The sequence below is a fragment of the Narcine bancroftii genome, chromosome 4 (assembly GCF_036971445.1).
Source record: "Narcine bancroftii isolate sNarBan1 chromosome 4, sNarBan1.hap1, whole genome shotgun sequence".
Lineage (NCBI taxonomy): Eukaryota > Metazoa > Chordata > Chondrichthyes > Torpediniformes > Narcinidae > Narcine > Narcine bancroftii.
Genome location: NC_091472.1, coordinates 119004007 through 119022229, shown reverse-complemented (window position 1 = coordinate 119022229; position 18223 = coordinate 119004007). Strand labels below are relative to the sequence as shown.

Here is an 18223-nt window from a genome sequence, read left to right as displayed (position 1 = left end):
TTTTTAAGACTACAATAATTTGGATTGCATTTCTAATTGAGGAGGGGAAGAACCAGTCAACCTTGCCTCCACTCCAGCAGACTGCCTCAGTATGTGGTGGAACATGCTCACGTGAAAAATCAGCACAGTGCCAAATGACACTGGGGATGAGTAGGGACAAGGCAGTCAGTCCCCAGCATCATTTGGCACCAGTGTGCCAATTGTTTGCTTTTTCCACTGGAACTTGTCCTAGTTTATTCCCTGTTAATTCTGGGGACCAGGTGCCAGTGGAAAAGGGCTATAGTGTCTGCTGACTTGTATGTTTTACTTTTGTTTTACTCATTTGTAATTACTGGTCCTGCTCAATTTTAACTTTAAACCAAAAGGAACTCATTGGAAATGGTGCTTATTTCATACAAAATAATGGTTTAATTTTCCCCACGGCCATTTTCACACATTTCACATGCAAGATTCATTGACAGATTTAGCCCTGAAGTATTTCAATATTTCTGGTGTGTGCAGAGATAGGCACCACTGTCTGAATAACAATGAAGGAAATGTCACAAAAATAAAGACATGCATGCACAACAGACGGATGCATATGCCATGAAAAATTCCTGAGGTACTTGCATGGCAAAATGGATTTTAATGAGAAAACTTAAGCTTGGCAAATTTCTGAAACAATTTTGGAAAAAAGTGTTCAGATGTTTAAACTTCCAAAGGTGTAATCTGGAACTCCTGGAGGAATAGGATTCAGCGATGTCAAATTTAAAGTGCCCCCACCACTGCTGTTTTTGGTAAAAAAAAATCAATTGGGTATATTTGAAGATTTTTCACCTAAAACTCTGAACGTGATACATTAAAATGAAACTCAAATCAATATGCATTCTTTACAGAAAATAGTAAAAGTCAGTACTAAGTTTCCATTTGACAGTCAAAATGACTGTGCACAAAGCAATCAAGAATGACAAAATTTCCAAACAAGAAAAAATAACCAATTGATGCATGGTATTTTCATCCAACTGGTTGATCAATTTGCAGACAGTAAGCCAAAGCATCCTCTGAGAAATAGCTGGAACAGAGGGTGGGGGCAGCTAAATTTGATGAAGTTGGTCATATTTTGAAATAATAAACTAAATTTTCTTAAAGATGTATTATATGGCTTTTACAAGAGGCAAAAGTTAAAGTAGTGCATGTTATATTTTGAATTATGACAAACTTTGAATACAACAGGCAGAGATCATTGATGTGCTCATCTTGATCTATTTACATATTTTTCATAACACAAGTACATGGGCAAACCAAAGTGGCCACATCTCCTCAAGGAGTCACTTACAATTGATATATGCTTCAAATTACAATCTCTATAAATACACCTCCAATTTAGTAAACAAAGCTATCCATATTACAGAATATATCCATTGCTTTTTCAACGCATGCTGCCTGCACTGTGGTTTCAATTTTTTTTTAATTTCAGATTTCTCCAAGATTATCCTCCCAGAATTGCCCACAGTTCTTACATTGATCTTTAAACAGAAGCCTGTACAATTGTAAGTTTCCTGCATCAAACCTCAGCAGGGAATTCAACATACCATTTTCTTCTGTTATTGTCATAAAGTTGAACAGGAAGTTCCCTCTGTACATAACTTATTTTTCCAATCACCTCAATTATTGATTTGATTCTCTTGCCAAATTATTGTTTTTCCCATTTGCTTATATCATACTCAAGTTACCACAAGTTGGCTACATTTTGTGGCAAACTATGCTAAGTTAGTTATTTAAATTTACAATATAGTAAAAGTTGATTCTTACCATTGAAACATCCAATTAACCTACCAACCCTAACATTTTGGAAAGTGGAAGGGAACCAGAGAACCCAGGGGAAAATCCACCCAGGTCTTGAGGAGAACAAACTCCTTGTTGGATTTGAAACAGATTTGCTGGTGCTGTAATAGCATTGTACTAACGGCAATGCTTTTTTCCCCCCCCCTCACTTCATTTAACATCAGCAGGAAACTAGTACATCAAACCAAGGAATTCTGCTCAGTGTAGCTTGGCAACTTGGACAAGACCCATTTCCTGCTGATCTTTTCTGTTCTTCAGTCCTCGACCAATTCCTTTAGTTCATATTTCATGTAATGAACTTTGTGAAGAGTTGCATGAATATTCTTTTCAAGACAGTACATCTACCACCTACCCCACTTATTCTGCAATTGAAATTTTTAAACCATCAGAATTTTAGTTTTGTTAAGTATTTCTTCTTAAACATTGCAATTTTCTAAGTGACTTTAATGGGAGCTATCTGGAGGAACAATCTGCGGGAGAAACTAAGGTCAAGCAGCATTAGTGGGAGAAAAATGAATCCGATGAAGGATTCCAACTTGCAATGTTGACTACTCTCTCCAATTTGTTTCGTTCCTCCAGCAAACTGACTTTAATGAGAGGTTTGGAAGCAATGAATTGGCAGAATCAGCAGCGGATGATTAAATTTGATGTAAAGCAATTTCGTGCCATTTAATTAATCATGTTACAATTTATTATGAAATCTAAATTTTTCATGCATTTCTTGTCAACTGATGAAACTATTGCTCCAGAATAAACTGAAACCACCACGTACTGCAGAAATGCACCTTCAAGTTTACTCTTCCACCCAAAATCATAGCTCATCTTGTACTTTCACTCAAGTATTCCATAAATTAATTACACTGGAATGGTTTCTCAGTCTCATATAGCAAACATCATATTCAGAAATCCTGAAACACATCAAACCCTCCAAGAATCCAGTTTCAATTACCAGTCATGCTTCTCAACTTGAGATTGTAAATTTTGTCTATTCATACAACAAACCTGTCATTGTAGGTACCAGTTCAGTGAGTTTGGTTTGTACTCCCTTTGGGCAAATATATCCTTCTGAGTTGGAGATTATAATGTAAATAATATTCAAGGTATGGTATCAAAGCCAGATTTAATTCCATAAAGACTGATTTCCCTGACCTTTCCAGTTTGCTACATTCACACAAGCTTTAAGACCAAACCATCATCATTAGAAGTGAGTGCACTATTTAGTTTTGTGCACAAGAGGATGCTTCGATTTCTTCCCCCCCCCACCCCACCCCGACATCTACTTAAACTCAGAACTTATTCAATTCTACTCAAACTTTACATCCTCAATTTCAGACAATTTTACATCAACAACAAACTAGATATGGTGTGAAAAATAAAAAAATTAATAAAATAAAAAAACTAGGAAACATTTGGCTTTTTTTCAAGCAAATCTCTTTGGACTGAAAAGATGGAACTCCAAGTATCAATTCTCATGTCCATGATAACCTGTTGAAATTTGCTCAACTCAAACGAATGACAAACTATGCGTTTATGCTATTCCCAGCTCTGTTGTACTTTTTATACCCACCCCCACACCCCCAGCCAATTTTGCTCAATGCTTTCTAACCAATTCCCATTTTGGAGAAAAAAAAGTCAAGAACTTCAGTCCCAGCAGATAAATCTGGAGTACACAATTAATCTTAACCAAGTCCATGTGGTACAATCTCAATCAATTGGAGGATGGTCACTGTTTGAAGATTTTTTTTTCACACTATTAAACAAAATACACAAACATTTCCCTCTTGAATATACAGTGTCATTTTCTCCCCTTTTTCACCTCTCCCTTCCCTCCTACCCCCCTCCCTACCCACTAAATGTTCAACATATACAATACAATAAACCCATTAAACAATGGCATTACACAACGAAAATAAACAAGAAAATTGTGTCATCTACTTTCACACACTGGGTCAGTTCATTTAGTCTTCTCATTCTATCATTTTAGGGGGTGGAGGTCCACGATAGGCCCTCTCTGTTGTGTTCCATGTACGGTTCCCAAATTTGTTCAAACAAAGTAACTTTATTTTTTAAATTATGTTATTTTTTTCCAATGGAATACATTTATTCATTTCCATGTACCATTGCTGTAGTCTCAGGCTCTCTTCTGATTTCCAGGTTGACATTATACATTTTTTTGCTACAACTAAGGCTATCATAATGAATCATTTTTGTGCTTCATCCAATTTGAGGCCTAATTCTTTACTACTTATATTACTTAGAAGAAAGATCTCTGGATTTTTTGTTATGTTCCTTTTTTGTGATTTTATTTAATACCTGATTTACATCTTCCCAAAACTTTTCCACTTTCTCACATGCCCAAATTGCATGTACTGTTGTTCCAGTTTCCTTCTTACAGCGAAAACATCTGATACTGTTGGGTCCCATTTATTTAACTTTTGGGGTGTGATATATAACCTGCGTAACCAATTGTATTGCATCATGTGTAACCTCTTGTTTATTGTATTTCTCATAGTTTCGGAGCATAGCTTTTCCTATTTTTCATCTTCATGTTTAGATCTTGTTCCCACTTTTGTTTGGGTTTACAGCTTATTTCTTCGTTCTCCTGTTTGTAGATATTTAAGACAAATGAGACCATGGATTCAGAAAGGGCAGCTCTTGTTCAACAAACTTTGAGGATTATAATGAATGCAGTAGATAAAGGGGAAACAGGTTGATATTGTATTTGGGTTTCCAGAAGGTTTTTGATAAGCTGCCACACAAGAGACTTAATAAAGGTGCAGATGAATAGACGGGGAAGTATATTGGCATGGATTGAGGATTGGTTAACTGACAGAAGGCAGGAAAACATCCATTTATCATGACACTCTAATTGGCAGAGAGTGCTAAGTGAGGTGCTGCAGGGGCCAGTGCTGGGCCCACAATTGTTCACCGTTTACATTGATATTTGGAAGAGGGGATAGGGTGTAGCCATGTTTGCAGAAGTTACTAAATTGAGTAGAAAAGCTAATTGTACAGAGGATGTGGTGAAGCTGCAGATGGATAATTAGATGAGTGGGCAACTGTCTGGCAGATGGAGTACAAAGCTAGTAAATACAAGGTCATCCACTTTGGTAGGAGAAATAGAAGAGCAGATTATTTAAATGAAGAAAAACTGAAGTATAGAGGACTTGGTTATGATTGTGCATGAATTGCACAAAGTTGGGTTGCGTGTAATTAAGAAGGCAAATGGATGTTGGCCTTCATTAGAGGAATTGAATTCAAGAGCAGGGAGATCATGCTGCAACTATACAATGTACTGTGTGCAGTTCTGGCCTCCATTCTTGAAGGGTATACTGGCCTTGGAGGCAGTCCAGAGGAGGTTCACTAGGTTGATTCTGGCATTGAGGGAAATTGACCCACAAGGAGGGACTAAATCATTTGGGATAATACTCACTTGAATTCAGAAGAACAAGAGATCTTATAGAAACAAAATTATGAAAAGGATAGACAAGTTAGGGCAGGAAAATGGTTTTCACTGGTAGCTGAGAACTAGGGAAACAGCCTCAAGATTCAGGGAGTAGATTTAAGATGGAGAAGAGGAAAACATTTCTTTCCACCCCCCCCCCCCCACCAGAGAGTAGTAAATCTGTGGAATTCTCTGCCTAGGTAAGCAGTTGAGGCTACTTCATTAAACTTATTTAAGGTTCAGTTAGATAGATTTTTATTTTAAAGGAATTGAGGGATAATGGGGAAAAGCCAGGTAGGTGGAGTTGTCAATAATCAGATCAGCCATGATCTTACTGAATGGCGGAGCAGGCTCAATGGCCTACTCCTGCTCCTATTTCTTATGTTTTCCCTCCCAAAGTGTCAGAAGTTTCAGAATAGTCTTTCTTAAAGAGCATTGGTAGCAAAGTCATTGAATATTCTAAAGGCAAAGTAGATGTCAATGAATCAAAGGTCACCACAAATAAATTGGATACCAGAATTAAGCAATAGTAAAGGCAGCTCAAAAAACCAAGTTTCTATGTTCATGTCTCCATCTAACAGAAACTTTCAGAACATGAAAACCTTTGAGACCAAGAAGTCACATGTGCTCAATATATATGGGTGGCTGATGTTCACTGAAAGATAGCTGCACAATGTTGATGGCTGGCTGTGGATCAATTTAACTTTTTTTGTAAACTAACATTTTCACAACACATGCGCAGGCAGATACAATTCCAGAAGAGACAGCTTTAATTATTCTTTGGTGAAAAATAACTTGTAAAGCAAATTTCTTAATTGGATTCTTCCATGGCAAACACCAGACAGTACACACTAAAATGCTGTTTTTTTTTAAATACTGTAATTAAAGCTGGAGATATTGACCTTTGTGAAAGGCAAAGACAAATGCAATTACCTTACTGTTTACAAGAGCTGTTCTCACATTTCAAATCTCATCCAAGATCAGCAGCCAAATTCGACATCGATGACACCTGCATACTACCAGTATACTTTCCTAAAATAAATTAGTTTTCAAAGAACTGCCAACTAAATCTTTTATTGACACCAGGGTTTTACTGTATTCACTTATAATCTGGCAACATCACAGAAGTGCAGGACTTTAAAATCAGTTTCCCAACCTGTGTCTATGCACCATAAGTGGTTCACATAATGTGCTGCAATATAGACAAAGATTACTCAATAAACAAAACATGTGCAAGACAAACTTGTAAATTCAACTACGAAAACAAATAGTACAAACATTTTGTAAATAAAACAAAAATCCCAATGGTCTGGGAAAAAAGGGCTCAAATCACAGGCACTTCCCCTCCCTGACTGACTGATGGGAAACTTTTAAAACTAAATGCTCTTCATATTTAGACAGTTTGGTCCATCAAGTTAAAACTTACTCTCAAAGATAACCTATCATAATGCCATGCCCATTTTTGATAGCCTTCTGTCACGTATCCATCAACATCACCCCCAAAACCAAGGAGCAACTCACCATCATTCATTAGTATGTTGGCCTTCATATCAAGAGGGTTTGAGTATAGGAACAAGGATACCTTACTGCAGCTGTACAAGGCCTTGGTGAGACCGCACCTGGAGTATTGTGTGCAGTTTTGGTCACCTTATCTAAGGAAGGATGTTCTAGCAATGGAGGGAGTGCAGAGGCAATTCACCAGGCTGATAGCTGGAATGGCAAGAATGACTTACGAGGAAAGATTGCGCAAATTGGGATTGTACTCCCTGGAGTTTAGAAGATTGAGAGGGGATCTCATAGAGACATAAAATTGTGGCAGGACTGGACAGAATGGATGCAGATGGGATGTTTCCAATAATGGGAAAATCCAGAACCTGGGGCCATGGTTTGAGGATAATAGGCAAACCATTTAGGACCGAGATGAGGAGGAATTTCTTTACCCAGAGGGTGGTGAATCTGTGGAATTCATTGCCACAGAGGGCAGTAGAGGCAGGTTCATTAAATATATTTAAGAGGGATTAGATCTATTTCTTCAGTATAAAGGTTTTAAAGGTTATGGAGAGAAGGCGGGGACGGGGTACTGAACTTTAAGATCAGCCATGATCTCATTGAATGGCGGAGCAGGCTCGAAGGGTCAAATGACCTACTCCTGCTCCTATCTTCTATGTTTCTATGTAACCAGCATACCTTTGGGAAATGATGGCAGCCAAAGCACCTGGGAGGTAAATGACACTGCCTGAGGGAGAACACAAGAACTCCACCTATGGTGAGGATCAGGTCCCCAGAAATGCAAGACAGTAACTCAAGACACTGCAACATCCATAGAGTCCTACATCATGTGAGACATGGTTCCGTGAAACAGCTGGTCAACTCAGAAATTCAAAAATTAATGCTTGACAAGCACCCGAGTCGGCTTCATAACTTTAAACTCAATATATAAATCAGTAGTAGTTAATCTTTTTGATTTTGAAATTTCAGGTTTCAAGATGCATAGGCATCAATAGAAATTGATTCTCAACAGAAACAAAAAAGCTGGTACATTAACAGTTGAGAAAAACAAGATGCTCATAAAACTAATTACCAGATTATGAATTGTATAATCCGATCTTAAATTTCATCCAATTTGCTAAGACACTTTTTTTTTTAATTTTTTATTTTTCACACCATAAATCACAATAGCCATGATATACACTTTTTCTTTTCCACACATTTACAGTGACTTTTTCTCCCCCACCCCTCCCTCCCTCCTCCCAAGCCACCCCCCCACCCCCCCCTCATCCATTTTAGGTATACAATCTAGGTTGCATTAATTCAGTCAGACAATGTAAAAATACACCAGAAATTCTACTGAGTCCATTCTTTTCTTTTCTTCTTCCATCAACTTAGGTAATGTTTGTTTCCGGTAGGTTTTAGCTATTGTATTTAATGTAAGGCTCCCATACTTGTTCGAATATTTCAATATTATTTCTTAAACTATATGTTATTTTTTCTAATGGAATACATTTATTCATTTCTATATACCATTGTTGTATTTTCAAATTATCTTCCAATTTCCAGGTTGACATAATACATTTTTTTGCTACGGCTAGGGCTATCTTGACAAATCTTTTTTGTGCATCTTCCAAGTCAATTCCAAATTCTTTATTTTTTATGTTACTTAGGAGAAAGATCTCTGGATTCTTTGGTATATTGTTTTCTGTTATTTTATTTAATATCTGATTGAGATCATCCCAAAATTTTTCTACTCTCTCACATGTCCAGATTGCATGAATTGTTGTTCCCCTTTCTTTTTTACATCGAAAACATCTATCAGATACTGTTGGGTCCCATTTATTTAACTTTTGCGGTGTAATGTATAGTCTGTGTAACCAATTATATTGTATCATACGCAGCCTCGTATTTATTGTATTTCTCATCGTTCCAGAACATAATTTCTCCCATGTTTCCTTTTTTATCTTTATATTTAAATCTTGTTCCCATTTTTGTTTAGTTTTACCATTTGTTTCCTCATTCTCCTTTTCTTGCAGTTTGATATACATATTTGTTATAAATCTTTTGATTAACATTGTATCTGTAATCACATATTCAAGGTTACTTCCCTCTGGTAAACTCAAATTGCTTCCTAATTTATCTTTCAAGTAGGATCTCAGTTGGTAATATGCCAGCGCTGTATCTCCAGTTATATTGTACTTATCTCTCATTTGTTCAAAGGATAAGAATCTACTTCCTGAAAAACAATTTTCTTTTCTTTTAATCCCTTTTTTTTCACCCCATTTTCTAAAGGAAAGTTTGTCTGTTGTAAAAGGGAGTAGCTTATTTTGCGTCAATATTAGTTTTGGTATTTGATAATTTATTTTATTTCTTTCTACATGAATCTTCTTCCATATATTGAGGAGATGGTGTAATACTGGAGAAGTTCTATGTTGTTCCAATTTTTCGTCCCATTTATATAATATGTGTTCAGGTATCTTTTCCCCTATTTTATCTAATTCTAGTCTCGTCCAGTCTGGTTTTTCCCTTGTTTGATAAAAATCTGATAGGTACCTTAATTGTGCGGCTCTATAATAATTTTTGAAGTTTGGCAATTGTAAGCCTCCTTGTTTATACCATTCTGTTAATTTATCTAGTGCTATCCAATTTGCTAAGACACTTTACGTTTACAACAAAAATGTAGCAATTTCCCCCCCCCCCCCCACACAAATGTTTTTCCTCAATAAATTTATTTTGCAAATTTGGATATTCTGATGCATTTGAAAGGAAATGACTGGAGAAACCACAAGTGTCCAGCTCATTATTGTCTTACTTCCAAACCAAAATACTTCCAAGTTGGCCAAATTTAACTTCACTTGGGGAACTCATGACAAAGTATGACTACTCATTTCACAGTCACTCAAGCCCATCACCATTCATTAACCAAGAACAAAATAGGCAATGAATAAAAAGTAGGGACTACAAACGATTTTCATGGAGGCACTGAACAAAGTGCACAAGATAGTAACAAGTCTCCACACAAAAGCCCTAGAACTCTGGACAGTAAAGATGCAAACATCAGGATGTTCTTATTCACCAGGGTTCTTATTGACACCAGGGTTTTACTGTATTCACTTATAATATGGCAACATCACAGAAGTGCATTTAAGATCATCATCCCCTCAAAACTGATCAAGAAACTCCTCTGGGACTGAACACATTGTGTAATTGGATCATGGATTTCTTCACCTCCAGAACACAATCAGTGATAATTTGTTAGAACATCTCCACAATCTCCATCAGTACCACAGCCCTCTGCTCTACTCATTTTGCATCTACAACTCTGTGGTTCAGTACAACACCACTACCATCTCCAAATTTGCCACAAGCCACAGTCGTGGATTGTGTATTTAAAAAAGCTAATGAGTTAGGATACAGGAGGCAGATTGAAAACTTGGCTGAATGGTGCACCAACCACCACCTTGCACTCACTGTCACCAAAACTAAGGAGCAGATTGTTGACTTCAGGAAGGGAAAGCCAGAGACATACAATCCAGCAGTCATTTGGGGATCAGAGGGTGAGCAAATTTAAGTTCTTGGGAGTCACCATCTCAGAGGATCTTTCCTAGACCCAACACAATAATGGCATCATGAAAAAGCACATCAGCACCTCCACTTCCTCAGGAGTTTGAAGTTTGGTGTGACACCAGAAGCCCTGCCAAATTTCTGCAAATGTGTAAAGTGTGCTGACCAGCGGCATCACAATCTGGTATTGGAACACCAATAGCCATGCATAAAACCCTCCAAAAGGTAGTGGACATGTTAGAAAAACCCTCCTTCTATTGAATACATTTGCAGGGAACGCTGGCATCGAAGAGCAGCAGCATCAAGGATCCACACCACCTGGGCACACTTCTCACTGCTGCCATCAGGAAAGAAATATAGGTGCCACAAGACTCACACCACCAAGTACAGGAACAACTGCTACCCCTCCACCAGACACCTAAACAACAAACTCAATCAGGGACTCATTGAATTTTTAAAATTCTCTGTATTGCAGTTTACATGTTATCTAACTACAGTTCTTTGTTTACATCTATACAAGTGTACAGTTTTTTTGCACTACCAAGTGGTATTGCATATCATCAGCAGGAAAAAGAATCTCAAGATTATATGTGATTCATGTATGCACTTTAACAATCTGAATGAGTAAACGAAAAGCACAGCCAGTGCACAGAAGTAGTTAATTATGAAAACCATTTGATGAACCAATTCCATTAAGAATTGCTTCATGATTCAAAAGTTCGCTTTGATACAAACCACACATTTTGGTGTACGTCATAAAACAAAAAGAAAAATGTGGGTCGACTTATACACTGGATATAATTTTGAGACCTTAAATTCAGCTCAAAATCCAATCAGAGCTGATCCAGTGTATAAATAGGCCCTTGAAAAGCCCCAACAGATTTTCATTTAAAACAATTAGTACCCTTCAAAATTGCTATCATTGTCTGATAACACATTTAAAACCCATCTGAAGCAAAGATGGCAGCAAGCACATAAACAGTCATCATATGGGTTCCAGTCTGTATCTGATGAGGCAGTTTCAGCTTCGTCAGTGTCCCACAATAAATCATCTTCCATACCATCAATTGGGCAAGATACCATACTTTTTAAATCATTTTATCAATCTCTCCTTTAACTTTGTCCCATACCTTGAGCACAAAGTGATCCAACATACATTGCCCTGCCTTTTATAAACTACTTTTCTGCATTCAACATCCAGGTATTTTTTTTTTTTTTTTTTTTTTTAAAGTTCATTTGTAATTTTATTTCAAAAACCCTCTGGAGAATGGTCATAATAATGTACAAAATAATTTAAAAATAACTATAAATGGCCTGTTTAGCCTGGAATGATGTTTCTAAATTCATCTGAAAATTATAATGGAAATCCTTCATCATATTGGTATAATGTTGCACATATAGGAGATTATATCAGAAATTCAGGTATTTTAACAAAATTGTAAAACACAGCCTGCACTGTTTTCCTGTGACTTCATAAATTGTTCATCTTTCCGAAGAAGCCCAGATGTTGGATGGGTTGTTGAGCACTAACAAAGTTGATGGTTATAGGGTTAATGATGAACAACATCCAGGTATTCATTCCATTCCTCACACACATGGCCTTTGAATGGCTTGTTCAAGCAGACAGAGAAGTTTCAATATAGACGTCAAACCACCCAGGATAACCCCCTGACATGCAAGTATTATGTAGTGCTAATCTACTTTTAGTCTTCACAATTAAGTGGCTACAAAACATATCCCAGACCAGCAAACTCTGATCTTTGCGTAAACCATCTGGTCACCTGTTCCACACTGTCTATCCATAGTTTTACATCATTTTCATCCATCTTAACTTTTCATGAAAATGTATAAAAAGATCTGCAAGGAATTTCATTTTCAGTCTAATTTTGCATTTCAAGATGACCATGGCACTTAACTTTGTCACGATGGCATGCATAACACCATGGTAAACATGGTTCTTTCATGGCTTGTACAGTTTTCAAACATCTTTCCATTCCACTGTTCTGTTGCCTATCATGTCAAAATTCATGGAAGTTTTGCCCATGTTTCCAATGCAAATTGGTGTTTCTGCTGGTTACGCATAATAAACTGGTGAAAACTTTATGATCAAGATCTTTTGGTACCATTTTTATTTTTTGCCGTAATACCAGATTTTTCCTGTTCATGGAACGACTGCACCTCCCTACTGTAGCCTAAAAATCACTGAGGTCTGGGTGCAACTTTGCTCATTGCAGTGGAAATGTTCTTATTTTATTTTCAGGAGACGATGTAGCAATCCTGCCTCTGTTCACGTACCCATTCTCTAACTTGATTTTTTTCCAACTCTGGCCAATGAGTGATTCTTTTCCTCAAAGAACATTGCCTTTTTGGTATTTTTCTTGAAGTCTTTCTTCCTCCAATCTTGAACCAACTCATATACATCAGATTTTCTTGCAGCAGTGCAGTTGTTGGTTTTCTTGGCCATTTCTATTATTTACAACTTAAAGCTTGCCTCACATTTCATTGTGTGCTGTTGTGTCAATGGACCCTCCATGATAGCAATCACCTCTAACTAACACTGAGCATATCTGTGGGGGGGGGGGGTCGATATCTATGCAGCTCAATGGCCCATCTCGAGTTTTGGGAGTTGATTTGTATGCCAGTCAACAGGGCACTTTAAGGCAGCCAGAAAACTGAGGTCAACTAACTGACAAAAATATACAGTACCCATTATTTAAAAGAAGTGTTAAGGCAAGAACCCGCTTATGTGGTAGAGAAAGCATCTCCTGAATGGCATGGTTGTCATAGCAGATAGCACAACATCCTGACCTGGGTTCAAATCCTGCACTCTAAGGAGTTTGTACATTCTTCATGGCCATGTGGGTTTTCTCTGGATGCTCGTTTCCTCCCACTCAAAACAGGGTATATATAGGTTAATGGGGTGTCATTTGGGCAGCACCGATTCATAGGGCTGAAGTGGCCTGTTACAGTGCTGTATGTCTAAATTCATAAAATTATTGAAATCCAACTTATTGAATTGTTGCAAAAAGTACTTCAGATCGCCAGCCTGAAATAACCAGTAAAGACAGGAAATACTCTTAAGGCTAAGCAGCACCTGAAACAGTTTCACTGACTGACCCTTTATCTGATCAGGCTAACATCAGAGATTTAATAGCAGGGTGGGTGGAAAGAAGTGGAAGGGTGTGGAGCAAATAAGATAGCGAGCAAGGTAGGATCAGCATGACTGTTGCTAAATATGGTCATAATTATGCATAGATACGAATCATGACAAATTTCAATCCCAACTGCTACATTCCAAGTCACAAAGCAGTTGGCCTAAATTCATGGAGTTACTTCAAAAGTCCACAAGGTGAAACAGATGTTGCTCCTTATGAGTCACTGAAACAACAGAGTCCAAGAACACAAGGGGTGGATCTTACAATTGAAAGTATACTTCATTAGAAGCTGCAAGGTGCACTAAACCCTTTTCAGTCTTCCCTTACAAGGCAAAAATTACAAACATTAAAACCAGTGGAAATGAATAGAAACAAGCACAAGTCAGTCAGTCACCACTACACAAGGAAGTTGATATTTCCAGTTCTACTTTTGTTTAACTTTCAGAAATTGCATTCTTTTGGATAATGGTAAATGAAGCAAAAGAAATGAACATTTTTTTCCTTATTCAAGATAGCACTATGCTCGTAACATTTCCCAGCTCAAAGAAAGAGCAGAAATTATTCCAAAGCAACTAATTTCAATTTGAAAATTCTTGGGAGATGCTCAACCAGCATTTCCTGTCTGTTCTTCACTTGTATCAGTGGCATGCCACCAAAGTTTTGAAAAACAGAATTTTACAAGACTACAGTGGAATGGTATGGCAATATTGTTTACTATAGTTGGGGTACATCAAACCAGGAAATCATAATTTCAAACTAAGAACTACTGCTCAGGACAGATGAGAAAAGGCTTCTTCACAGACTACAGAATCTTTGGAATTCTCTGCTCAAGAGTTGCAAAGGCTCAACAGTGGAAGCTGTTCAAGACAGATTTTTAATATTTTTCTTCATGTCAAGAAGGGACAAGGTTTAGAATTGAAAAGCAGTACCAAGTTAAAAGATTAGTCCTTATCTTACAGAAATGGCAGAGAAGGCACAAGATCCCGGATAGCCTTTTGTTTCTTGAATAGAAAACCACATTGTGGAAGTGTCATTACTTCCTTCTGTTGAGGCAATAGTGAACCAGGTGGTGTTTCTTAATCAATTTTCCTGATGCCAGTTTTAGTTCTGCAACAGCTGTTGCGGGATGCCAACAAGGCTCTTCGTCTCCAGATTTGTCCAGTAGCTTTAACACTGTGCCATAAGATCCATATTGAGAAGTCCCAAAAAGAGACATTATGAATATCATAATCCATAAATTTCAGAAGAATCGCAGTGATTATTGGTGTTCTCAAAGCAACAACATACTTCACATAAGCACGTGCTAAAGTAGTTCAAATTGAGAGCATTTTCCACTGAGCCCCAAGACAGCGATATGGGAATGATCTGGTTTACATTTAAGGAAACAATAGAAGGCACATTCCATCTACATGAGATACAAGGACCAGACATTGAAAGGAAAAGGCAGTTATGAGACAGTGCAAACATAAATCATGAAAATTAGCCGTGGACTATAGGCTAAAACCTTTGGTGAGTCCAATCTTGGCCAGAAAACAAAACAGATTAAACATCATTACTTTAATGATATCATTGTGCATTGTTGAAATATGAAATTAAAACAAAATGGTGGAAATACTCAGGTCTATATTGGCAAAAAGATACTGTGGGTTGAGGCAAACAAACTGGGTAACTGCTACCATACTCTTTGGGTTGAATAGCCTACTTTTGCTCCATTGTCTTTTGGTCTAAAATTCCAGTCACCAATTATATTCCCATCCTTTATCCACCCTCTACTCTCAACACTATTTCAATTACCGGTACCAGTACTCCCAATACAAGCTTAAAAGGACAGCTCTATCTCCTGATTAGGTCATTTTGCAAAACCTGCAAGTTCAAAACTTTCAGCTTATTGTTCCCATTTATTTCTCACCTAATTTCTGATGGATTGCTCCATCTCTATCCTGTGACCTCCACAGCAAGTTGAAGTTGATATGCAATGCCTTTCAATCTATCACAGACCTTCATTTCTTGTAGACTGGAATCTTAAACCATCATAATATTAAACTACTTCTTCCTATGAAAGATCAACAGGTCATTAATATAATTTTATTTTCATCCACTGATGCTGCCTATTTCCTGAACATTGTTTTCAGTATTCATGTGCACAAATTGGTTGCTAGATTTACTTCGAGAATATAAGACTAATCTTGTGCAAAGATTTAACCAGCTGCAACAACTGGGAAATGCCAAAGATTTTTTTTTATTTTTTTTTATTAAAGTTATTTCCCGTGATCACGATGCTTCTTTTGATCCAAACATTATTTCATCATTCATGCCCTTTAGATGGCTTGAGAAAATTGGCCCATTTCCTTTGGAGTTATGAAACTGCACATAACAAGTCAATTAGGTACAATTAAAACAGTGATTTTCAAACCATTTTTTTTCCACGTACCACTTTAAGCAATCCCTTACTAATCAAAGCACCTATGGCATAGATGGAATGAAAGTTTAGGGGACAGTTTGAAAATCACTGTTTTAGATTGAATTGAACACCAGGTTAACATGTCAACTTCTCAGAGAAATGCTTGCTACATTTACAATGTTAAGCCCCAGAGCCAAAAATAGGAAAAGTCACAATATTCTTGGTGAAAAGAGCAAGCTGCCACTAATTTACTCAATTGTCAGTATTCTCATCTGTAGTCATCTTTGGTCTCAATTCGCACTTCAGAAATTTAACCACACTTGACAGTTCAGTGCAATACTAGAGGGAACTCTGCACAGAGGGGGCAGCTTTGAGATATCAAATTGAAGTAGTTCTGCAGAACTTGAGTGATCCTTGTCTCAGCTTGATATTGAACTGCTTATGACCATCTGGACTCAGATTCCAAAATCAATCTGACTAAACAAGGTTTTCTAGTTTTAATCACAATGTTCTTTCAGATTATGCTGCATTTCCTATATTCCATCAGTGAAAACACTTCATATTCTGACATGAAACACCAACATTAGATGTTGAGAAAATCTATAGGCGACCCATTTTAACCAGTTGAAATACATCTGTCCTTCATTGAAATGGGAAGAGTTGAATTATGGTTAAACAAGTCTGCAGATACGGGAGAACTGAAAAAAAAAGCAAATCAAGCCGCATTAATGGAAAGCAATGGTCAGTTGATGTTTCGGGATTGCTGATGAAGGACTCAGGCCTGAAATGTCAACTGCCTATACCACCAAGATTGTAAGCTGTTATTTTGACAAGTTGACTGCAGGGCGAAACAGGACCAACTCAATAATCAAATGTTTGTCAACCATGCCCAAGGATCCTTTGACTCAAAGGATAGTGAGCTTTTTAGGAGCAAATAAACCAATTTTTTGGCACTCCAATACTCAGTGTCCCACGTTCAGGCTGAAGTAAACTAAAGAGCAAGTTTAGCTTTACAGATGAATGTGAAATATGGCATTATGAAGAGACGCTTCCTTCCAACCAACCAATTCGCCCACAAAAGAGCATCACTCGATTAAGCTCATGACTGAATGGACTTTTTCCATTGGCTGCGAAAGTTTGGCGCATCCTCAGATTAGGAAACGCACGATTTAAATGCAAATTCTTTCAGCATTTGACGAAGGAACACAAATATATAACTTTCTTGAAGCAATAAGACGGATTTCCTTACATTGATAAACTGGCATCTTTCATAATAGAAAAAGTACCCAAATGCTTCAGAGGACCCCTTCCAATAAAAAAGGAACTGATTTGGACAGATTGGCCATAATCAAATACAAAAGCAAATCAAACAACTCTTCAATTCCCAGACCAGAAAGCAATAAATGTTAACCGTTTCCTACACTTAAATTCCTACATTGTATGTCCGTTCTACAGCAATCGTCTGCAACAATCAGCAAAAAAAAATTATTATACTAATGAAATCCATTCTGGTCAAAGTAGCAGGGGCGGCGTCGGTTCTCATTTAATGCTGCGAATCGTCACAGCCTTTTAGTTCACTTGCGACCGAAAACACTTCCATATCAACTTTCCGGCAAAGCAGAACAAATTATTTTGACTAGAAACACGGCAGGAAAGATCTCAAAACTCCATGGTTTACCCCCAAAAAAAGCAAGATTTAATTGGAACGGTTTTCAAAAAATCGTAATTACTATTTAGACCCATTTTTGAGAAACAGATTTTATTTCCACATTTCCGAAAACTACTTCAAGAACCAAATGCGACACCACTTGGAAAGGTCGGGATTTTTTTTTTAAATATCAAAATTATCGCGTTTATGTTTAACCGTGAGGCATTGTTACAATGTTTCGACGCTCCCATTGAGGCCGATGAGAAATCGCAACCTGATACCGCAGAAGAAGGTGGGGTTTTTTTTAATTTACATAAAACCTGATTGGTTTTACTTTGATCGAAAGACAAGATTCCAAAACATGATTCCGTCAGTCCGGCTCATTCGTGGGGAGATAAAGTCCATAATCATTAACCTATACACCGCGCTCAAAACGTTAAACTGAAACAAAAAAAAACTGCAGATGCCGAGATTGTAAGTGCCATAGAAACTCAGCAGGTCCCGCAACGTCCAAAATGATAACCCTTTGGGCCTGAGCCCTTGGTCAAGGTGCGGATAACAGGTTTTGTTTGGGTAGGGAGTTTAAAATTACTCCAATACAGTGACAAAAAACCATATCTGATACGCATTTGCAGTGGAAGAAAAGAAAAATAGATAAAATACAGGTTCGTTTCCGAAAATTCTCTCGAACAAAA

The 18223-nt window shown here is 37.4% G+C and overlaps 1 protein-coding gene across 10 annotated transcripts in view; it reads right to left on the bottom strand.

The window, feature by feature from the left end:
* Positions 1 to 18223, bottom strand: part of arvcfb (ARVCF delta catenin family member b) — a 312666-nt gene that overhangs the window by 293847 nt on the left and 596 nt on the right. The gene's annotated exons all lie outside the window — the stretch shown is intronic.